The sequence below is a fragment of the Python bivittatus genome, unplaced genomic scaffold (assembly GCF_059951505.1).
Source record: "Python bivittatus isolate LINGU-HERP-01145 unplaced genomic scaffold, Pbiv_v1 ctg000020_np1212, whole genome shotgun sequence".
Taxonomy (NCBI): domain Eukaryota; kingdom Metazoa; phylum Chordata; class Lepidosauria; order Squamata; family Pythonidae; genus Python; species Python bivittatus.
The window spans coordinates 27,078,193-27,086,731 of record NW_028277030.1 but is presented as its reverse complement, the minus strand read 5'-3'; the positions used below and the strand labels follow the sequence as shown (position 1 = coordinate 27,086,731).

Sequence of the window (8,539 nt, the reverse complement as noted above, 5' to 3'; positions counted from 1 at the left end):
GCAATTGCTGTACTCATCTCGGGTCATCTGTGTGGGAGATACTATCGCAAACTCTAAAGTAAAAGAGGATTGTTCACAGACTGTTCAATCCATAGTAGGATTGCCTTATATTGTGGCCCAGATAATGTTGTATAGCTATGGATGTTTGAGTGGCTTGCTGTAATGCAGTGCACTTAATATGCACAGTGTATGAGTAACATCAAGCATAACAGTGGTCATATGGCAAACAAAACTGAAGCCTTCTTTTGCAGCCAATGAAACTGTGCTGTAAGTTAGAGTACCCTTTAATGAAAATATTCACAAAATAACCAAATTGCAATTACATAGTACTAGTATAAGACCGAGAAAGTTTGATACTGAGAAAGAGCAAGAGAAGCTGATAGATAGCTTTGCATTATGAATATGGAGATTGATACCAAAATTATTTTGCATTGTAGTTGTCAAGCTCCCTCAGAATTACACTGTCATTTTTTCAGTGGTTTGCCCCAGAGTTTGGGCGGGGATCATGGTCTTGGATTACAAAAGTGTTGCAAAAATTAGGCTGGGTGGCTCACGCAACTGCAGGCCATAGGTTGCCCACCGTGGTCTTATTGTGTGAAATATGCAAAGCACAATGATTTAATCATGGTTTTAAGCAGTCTGGTTACTTGTGCTGCAAACCTGGATCACAGCAATTCATAAAAAGAAATGCTACTTCCATCTGCAGAAGGGCCTTCAAGCCAGCAGAGGTTTCTGCTTGGAGGAGACATGATTTTCATTAAGTCTCTTCGCAGACCCTTTTTAATCTCCTCACAGTCCTGTTCCAGAGCTTTGGGAAGGGGCCACAAAGGCTGTAGGGATAGAGGGAACTGGAAAAGTTGCTTTCCTGCTGTTCTTCTCTTGGAGGGGTCTCATGAGTGGGATTCTACTGAGGGATGCACCTCATCATGAAGCTTTCAGCAACAATTAGATCTAAGGCCCAGAGTCCAATTCTAGTCCTGAAACATAACACCAAAACATAATGATTGCCTATAAAATATTTATAGATGTGTAAAGTTATTCTGCCAACAACTGTAATGTGAAAATGCCACTGTTTCTTTGAAAAAGACATCTAATGAACTTCTAGTTCTGATGTTTTTTTGCTTGCCAAGAAGGCATTTATTAATCTCATCCCTGAAAGAGCTTTTTAAAAAATCCAGTTATATTTCAGATTGTTTAAAAAGTACTTGTCCTCACACATAGATGTCTGTGCTATTTTGTATGCTATCTAATAATAATAAGATCTATCTATCTAATAAGCCTGATACCATCAGAGGTGCTGGACTGCCATAGACTAGGGATGCTAGACAGGAACAATGAAGTTGTAGTCCAATACAGAGAGCACCAGTTGGGGAAGGCCCCAGCTGAAGCACAATGCTTACATTGTAAGTAATGTTCTTTTCTTTTTTTTCTTTTCTAAATTCACAAAATACAAGATTTTTCGTTCGGATGACAGCTTTGAAAAATGGCCTATGAAGCCTTTGCCTTTGAAAGTTATTACCAAAAAAAAAAAAATCTCCAACAGGAAATGTCAAGTTTACTTTCAGCTTAGGTAGGAGACCATCCATTTCTTTAGGAAACACATTCTGTCGTTATTGTTTACTTGGAAGTACATTTTTATTAAACACACACAGTTTGTCTCTTTGTGTTAACTTGACTTCACTAAACTCTGGATTTTGAAAGAAAATGGGGAAGACAGAAAGAAATGACTTATGCAGGCAGGTGGTATCCTGTAAAATCATAAATTCATGGTGAGCAGGATGATCTTATGTCTTCTGAGAAAAATGATCCAAATTTCAGTTTACTTGGTGGCAAATTTCTATGTTCTCTACAGCAACTCAGATGTTTTAGTCTATGTCCTCAATATAAGGTTTGTAGATAAATGCATGCTTTTGGGGATTCCCTATTTCTTTGTAGTCCCATGTCTGTGATCCTTTTACATCCTTTTCTGGGAAAAAGTGGGAGAATGGTAGCCCCCTGCCCCAAAAACTGCACTGGTTCCTAACTTGTTGCAGTTGGTATCATTGTGTACCATCTATGACAATCTTCACAGATTCACAATCTTGTGTTCTCTCTCTCTCTCCAAAGCTCTCGCAAAGAGTGGGAAAATACATAAAAGGGGAATTTCAACCTTGTTGAGCCAAAAGTCTTTATCTGAAAAGTCTCTGAGAGGAAGAAGCAATTACTTTTGTTGTGCAACATCTGAAACTCTGATGGATGGATTAGCGGAAGCTGGAATCACATTTCTGTGATAAATGATTTAAAACAGCAGAAATCTCCGGATACTATCTTGTAACAGCTTACTCTTTGCATGGGCACGAGCATGATAGTATTAAAAAGGGAGATAGTATTAGCAGATGGGAGAGAGACACACCCCATAGAGTTGAGGCCAGCTGTATGGCTGGGCCCCATTTGTTGAATTAGCAAAAGCACTTCTCTTAACTATGATTATGGTAGATTATAGGCATATAGTAAATGCCATGTAAATGGGCTCTTCCCATGTAAACCATAAATATTGCCCTTACATAAGATCACTGGAAATACAAAGACAAACAGTTCAACTTGTAATAAGCATGCATTTTAAAAAGATTTGAATAATAAAAATCTACCATTTTTAATTATAAAAACTAGTGGTGGGGCGAGCCTCCCAGATATCTATTTATGGATATTGTAATTGCAGATTTGCTATATGTTCGTATATGGTTTGCTTTTATTCCTGAGGCCATAGAAACCAGAACAAGTGCAGACATATTCCTCATATAATTCCCAAGGCACCACTCCCAAATGTCCATGATAGTATCTCAACAAAGGAGTTCACACCCTATTCAGAAGCATCTGCTTTTGATAAAACAACCCTTTCTTTCTGTTCTGAAAGGCTGTATTGAGGTTGTACAGCCTAAATCCCAGCAGAAGGTGGGTCCATTTCTTTAGAGGGTGCTATTTGTACAGAAACATGCTGTATGTATATTCAGATCTATTTTTGACACAAACTGTAAACAGTGTGTTGTTATTCTGTACATGATCTGTTTACATGACAAGGAACCACAGGAATTATTAGAATTAGCTAGGCTGTAATAGCACACTGACAACTTTCAGCCACTAAAGGTGCTAACCCACCTCCTCAACTTGAGTTAGTTTCTGATTCGTCTGTCTGTGTGTCTCTTTTTATGCAGTTAATATCCAAAAGTTGCTTGATTGTTACCTGGAACCAGATGCCTTGACAAACCACTGCTTTGTTGTGAGAAAAACCCTATTCATGACACAAAATCTACCATTTTTCCCCACTGGGAAAATGGTCAGTTGACAGCATTTTTGGAGTGATATTGTCAAGGCCATGGGGTTTGTGATGGGACCATATCTGCGATAATCCTGTAATAAGATAACAACTTACCTCTCCCCATCCTTTAAACAAAAATACATATAATTATTTTTAATACAGTAGTTTATGCTAAAATAGCATTCAAGCCAAATATGGCCTCTGAGGATTCCTTGATTAGCTCTGTTCCCATCATCCAGGCCCCAGTGTCTCTTCTTAAAGCATGAAAACAGTAGCTGATTGTAGATAAGCACAGTTCCCATCTTCCATTTTAATAAGACTATTAACATTTCCCTATTAGATCCAGTGGATCAATTTTTAAAACTACACTGCAGGCTGGGAATTGACTTTCTCCTGGGCAAGGAAGAATTAGCTGTCCTCAAGAAATGCAGTAAGATTTCAGAAATAAGTCCATTATGTATTTCCAAATGGCTGGCTGCGTTAATCTTTTCAGCAAAAATACAAAGAGTGTTGTGGCACCTAAAAACTAACAGGACTATAAACTGTGTGTCGAATGAAGTAGATTATGGCCCACAATGATGAATGTGACTATCTTCACAGTACTGATGACCTGTAGTTGGTGGCAACACCTAGTGGAGCTTGGCTGATCCCCCAAAAGCTAAACAGGGTTGGCTTGGTTAGTACTTGGATAAGAAACTACCAGGGAATCCTACGGTTGCAGATGAAGCTGGGAAGATAAAAAATCTGAAAGAGGACAACGACAGACCAGTTCTGCATTGTTGCCACAGTCCTCAGAAATTGAGCTTGACTCAAGGAAGGTGACCTTTTTCAGATGCTACTACTCTACTCTCTTCAACATTGCCACTGTGTGTGAATGTAGGGAAAGGGGCAAAGGGAAAGTGAACATGGGAATGTCTTTGGGAAAACACATTACTGGCAATTATCTCTCTCCCATAGGCTTGCCCTCAAATCAGTGCGTCCACTAATTCAAAAGAGGTCCCTGTTACCAATATAGCCCCTATCATTTATCCATTTGGGGTAATGATTAGGAAAGAGACCTAGTCTTTGATAATGGAGAGGGCATATAAGCCTTATGGCCAGCAGCCACAGAGACGTGTATCCTTCACACCTCTTTCTGCACAGCGGAAAAGACAAAAAAAGTGTAAAGTGCCTGGCAACTGCTTTAAATGCTAATGAAGCATGGATGGGTCTTCTTTGAAGTATATAAAACCACAGTTATTTCAGAACATTTGATTCAGTCCTGCTTCGTCAGAAGCTTTAACCGCGAATCTGCCGTCTCTGATATTGATCTCCCATTCACTGATCAGGATCTCCCCTGCTTACTCATCATCTGTGCATAGACTTTGAATCAGAATAAGACATTGCTCCTCTTCACCTGGAACTAATCTCAATCTCACTTTAAGGGATATCGTAATTTTGTACAGATCACATAGGTGACACCACCTGAAGTTATAAATTTCCCTTGAGATTCAGGACTTTTCAGGCTCTTACATATCCAGTATGTAGAGGTAGTATAATTTTATCTGAATTCATTTTCATACAGCAGTGTACAAGTAGCTAATTACTTCCTTACAGATTGCACTATTGTCTGCTGCTATTTCCCATAGAAGCAGCAATTCACAGATACCGTAGCTGATTGGGCAGGATGTCTGGTGAGCTTTTGTTCTGTATTTTAAGGAATAATAAAATACCAGTAAGATTAGACTGTAAAAATCGGGACAAGGGCTAAATGGCAGCACCCCTCAACTGTTCTGCCATCTAGTGGTTATCTGGATTTTTGCTGCCCAAATCTGGAAGCCTTGACTAAAGGCTTTCTCTGTAAGAGCTTTTCTGCCCACAAAGTTTGGTGTGTTACAAAAAGAGCAAATGCCTTAAAGTAGAAATACCTAAAAGGATCTCCAGTCCGTATCATGCTGAATAATTCAATTTCCATACACCAAGGCGGCTGCTGCTGCTGCTGCTGCTGCAGCAAACTGGGGTAAAATTCTCTCTTCCTGATATTTTTTTAATGAACAGGAAGAGGAAGAAGTAATGGAAAGACAAAGGATTTGATTCTAAAGGGACACAGGAATAAATAACAGGCATTACATTAGCCAGAGGATTCCAGTGTAGAGGAAGGAAGTTGTTGGAAGAGATTCAGTGGCTAGTCAGCAGCTGCAAATATATGGTGTTATAAACAGCAGTAACAGTCTGGCACAAAATTTCCTTCTGTAAATTCTATTTAGGAACAAATAAAATAAGGAAAACTGCCCCCCTCCCTCAACCCCAGACAGAAACCAGGAAGCATGCCATGTCACAATGTCTTGTGTGCAAAATGCATATTCACATGCCATAATATGAGTCACTCATTTGACTGGTCATATTAGGGAGTAGTTCCAAGGTTGTGCAGATATTTAAATTGATGCCAAGGCATTTTGGCAGCCATCTCCTTCTAAAGTGGCTAGAGGATAAGGTGGCTGGGATTTTAACATTTAAATTTCATTTAGACACATATGGAGATGAAAAGTGTGGTTTCTTCAAATTCTTGGTTATTTAATTATTTTGAAATAAAAAGTCCCCAGCAGCCTAGTGATAAATACATTTATTAAGGCAAACAACACTCCCCCCCCGCCCACAGATTGGTTTTCAGGCACCCTGAGAGTCTTTGGTGCTGCCTCAGACCAAATTGGCTGCCTCTCTTGAATGTACTTACACTGCTTTACCTGCTATAAATAGTGGGAAGATAGAAAAGGCCTCTTTGGGAAAAACAAATTTGACCTGTGCATTAGAACTGAGTTGATGATGGAGGAGGATACAGAGAGGATAGGGGTTTTGCTGTTTGTTTTCTTCATTTACTTATGCCCATACATGCTGTTATCCAAAAGAATAGAATTGCTGATATTTACACAGTATCATTCTTTCACCTAGATTGCTCCAGCTGGTTTGGATTATAATTCCCTAGGCCATATGGCAAATGATCGAGGATCATTGTGTTTTTAGTTCAACAATATCTGTACAGCACAATTTAGGAATGGGTGGGATAGGAGAATTTAAAGTACAGGTTTGGTAGGTGTATGAAGAAAAGAATCTTGGGAGTTTTGAGAGAGAGAACTAGCTGCCACTTTGTCCCTTTTCCATTGACTGATTGATTAAGTGCCATCAAGTTGTTGCTGACTCTTAGCGACCACTTAGATAGATTTTCTCTTTGACATCTGTCCCTAACCTGGCTCTTCAAGTCTTCCACATTGCACCCATTGCCACTATCATTGAGTCCGTCCACCTTGCTGCTGGTGGTCCTCTTCTTCTCTTTCCTTCTACCTTCCTCAGCATTAGAGCCTTCTCCAAAGAAATTGCTTGCATAATAAGCCTGGTCATTTGTGCCTCGAGTGAGATCTCTGGGCTGATTTGTTCAATGATCCATTGGTTTGTTTTCTTGGTTGTCCATGGTATTCTCAGGAGTCTTCTGCAACACCAAAGTTCAAAGCGCCAATACTCTTCCTATCCTGTTTCTTCAAAGTCCAGCGTTTACTTCCATAGAGTGTCACAGGGAATACTGTTGCTTCCACTATTCTAATCTTTGAAGGTATAGACACATCACAGCATCTGAATATCTTTTCCAAAGCCTTCCCGGTTGGGGCTTTAAATATCTTCATCCCATTCATAACTCACATCTCACATTCCTAACCCACAGGTCATTTCTATAATATACTGTTTACCTATTGCTAAGATATTGCTAAGACCATCTCTATGGACAGGCCAGGATGTTCTCAATAGGGATGCTGCATTATACAGCAGGAAAAAATAAATAAAAATAAATTAGCAAGGGAAATAATTGCTCAGGGAAAAAGGTTAGGCAGTTTTTAGAGTTTCCTTAACAGTGAGTCACATAACAATGTACCAGTATATTCAGCAGAATGTGGCTGGGTAGTAGATATTAAGCAAGGGCTGAATTAAGCCAAATTGGAAGAGCAGGCTGGGCTGATTACATCAGAATATGATGTGGAAAATCATCACTTTATCACGTCTCATAGGAGGTAAAATGTTCAAAGTTTGCTCTTCAGTAAAGAGCACAAATCTAGAGTACAGTGTTATTTCTATATTTTATTAGGCAGTGTTGTGTTTTTCTTCAGCTAAACTGACTAAACAAGCATGGCCTGTACTGTGGAATAATGTTTCATATAGGCTATGCTGCGTAATTGGTACCAAAAAAACCTTCAACTGTATTCAAATCCATTCATACTTTTCAGGAAGGAGAAAAGAAAAAGGACTGTATGTATGGGATCTGGAAATAACAAGAGAGATACTTGCATAGACATGATTGGACTTAAAACTGTTATCTCACCTTTTAGTCCTTCAAGAACACTTTCTAGGACCCAAAGGTTTATGAAAGTTAATTGCTATAAGCCTGTTATGAGGGTAAAGCTGAGTTTAGATCTCTTCACAGATGATGCTTGATGAATGACATTCTAGCTTAGCTACTGTGGTGACAAAATGGGGCAACCCATTTACTCCAACCCTTGCTCTCCAAAGGAAGGATGTGATAACAAAGGAACACAATTCTTGCATAGATAAAACATGCTTTGGAGATTTGAACAATCTCATTTTACTAGGAGGAAGCTGAACATTGTTGTTTTACACTCTGTTATTTGGCAGGAATCCACCTGTGAGTCATCATGAAACCGCACCTTTTCTATAAACCTTATTTGGAAAAGTAAGGGTGGGAAGTGGATTAGAGAGGCTGTGGGAAAAGGCTTGGTGCTAATAAAACATGATCTGCTTCTTCCTGATTTCAGAATTAGCCAGAGGCCATTTATTTGTGTATTGATTTTAAAGGTTTCTAAATTCTTCACTCACAAAAGGGAACACACAAGCACAGTTCCAAGACCAGATCAGAATACTGAGTTTGCAAACTGTCGTTTTAGCTTAAGCAAAGGAATTCCAGTTCCAGCCGGGCAAGGTAAGGCAAAGCTTAATTTCTCATTAAGTTAGGTAAAGGGATGGCGGGGGGGGGGAGCAAGAGTCAACTTGCCCCATCTTCTCATTGCTCCCAAGGATTCCAGGAAATGTGCCCGTCAACTCCTTGGCAAAACTGGGAGAGAGAAAAAATAAAGCTTCCAATGACAAAGTCTGATTATCATTTCCAGTTTCTACAAATCCAAAATCCAAAATCCAAAATGCCAAATTTGGATATGGTAAGTCTAAGCTTCTATTAAAGTGCAACAATTTGAAAACCAACATTTTCCC

At 39.3% G+C, this 8,539-nt stretch overlaps 1 protein-coding gene across 13 annotated transcripts in view; it reads left to right on the top strand.

Moving 5' to 3' along the window:
- The first annotated feature begins 8,044 nt into the window (after positions 1-8,044).
- Positions 8,045-8,539, top strand: part of TAF1B (TATA-box binding protein associated factor, RNA polymerase I subunit B) — a 102,292-nt gene continuing 101,797 nt past the window's right edge. For all 13 annotated transcript variants that reach the window (XM_088136348.1, XM_088136324.1, XM_088136339.1 and 10 more), the window contains exon 1: positions 8,045-8,252. The gene's annotated coding sequence lies outside the window, so the exon portion shown is untranslated. The remainder of the gene's footprint in view (positions 8,253-8,539) is intronic.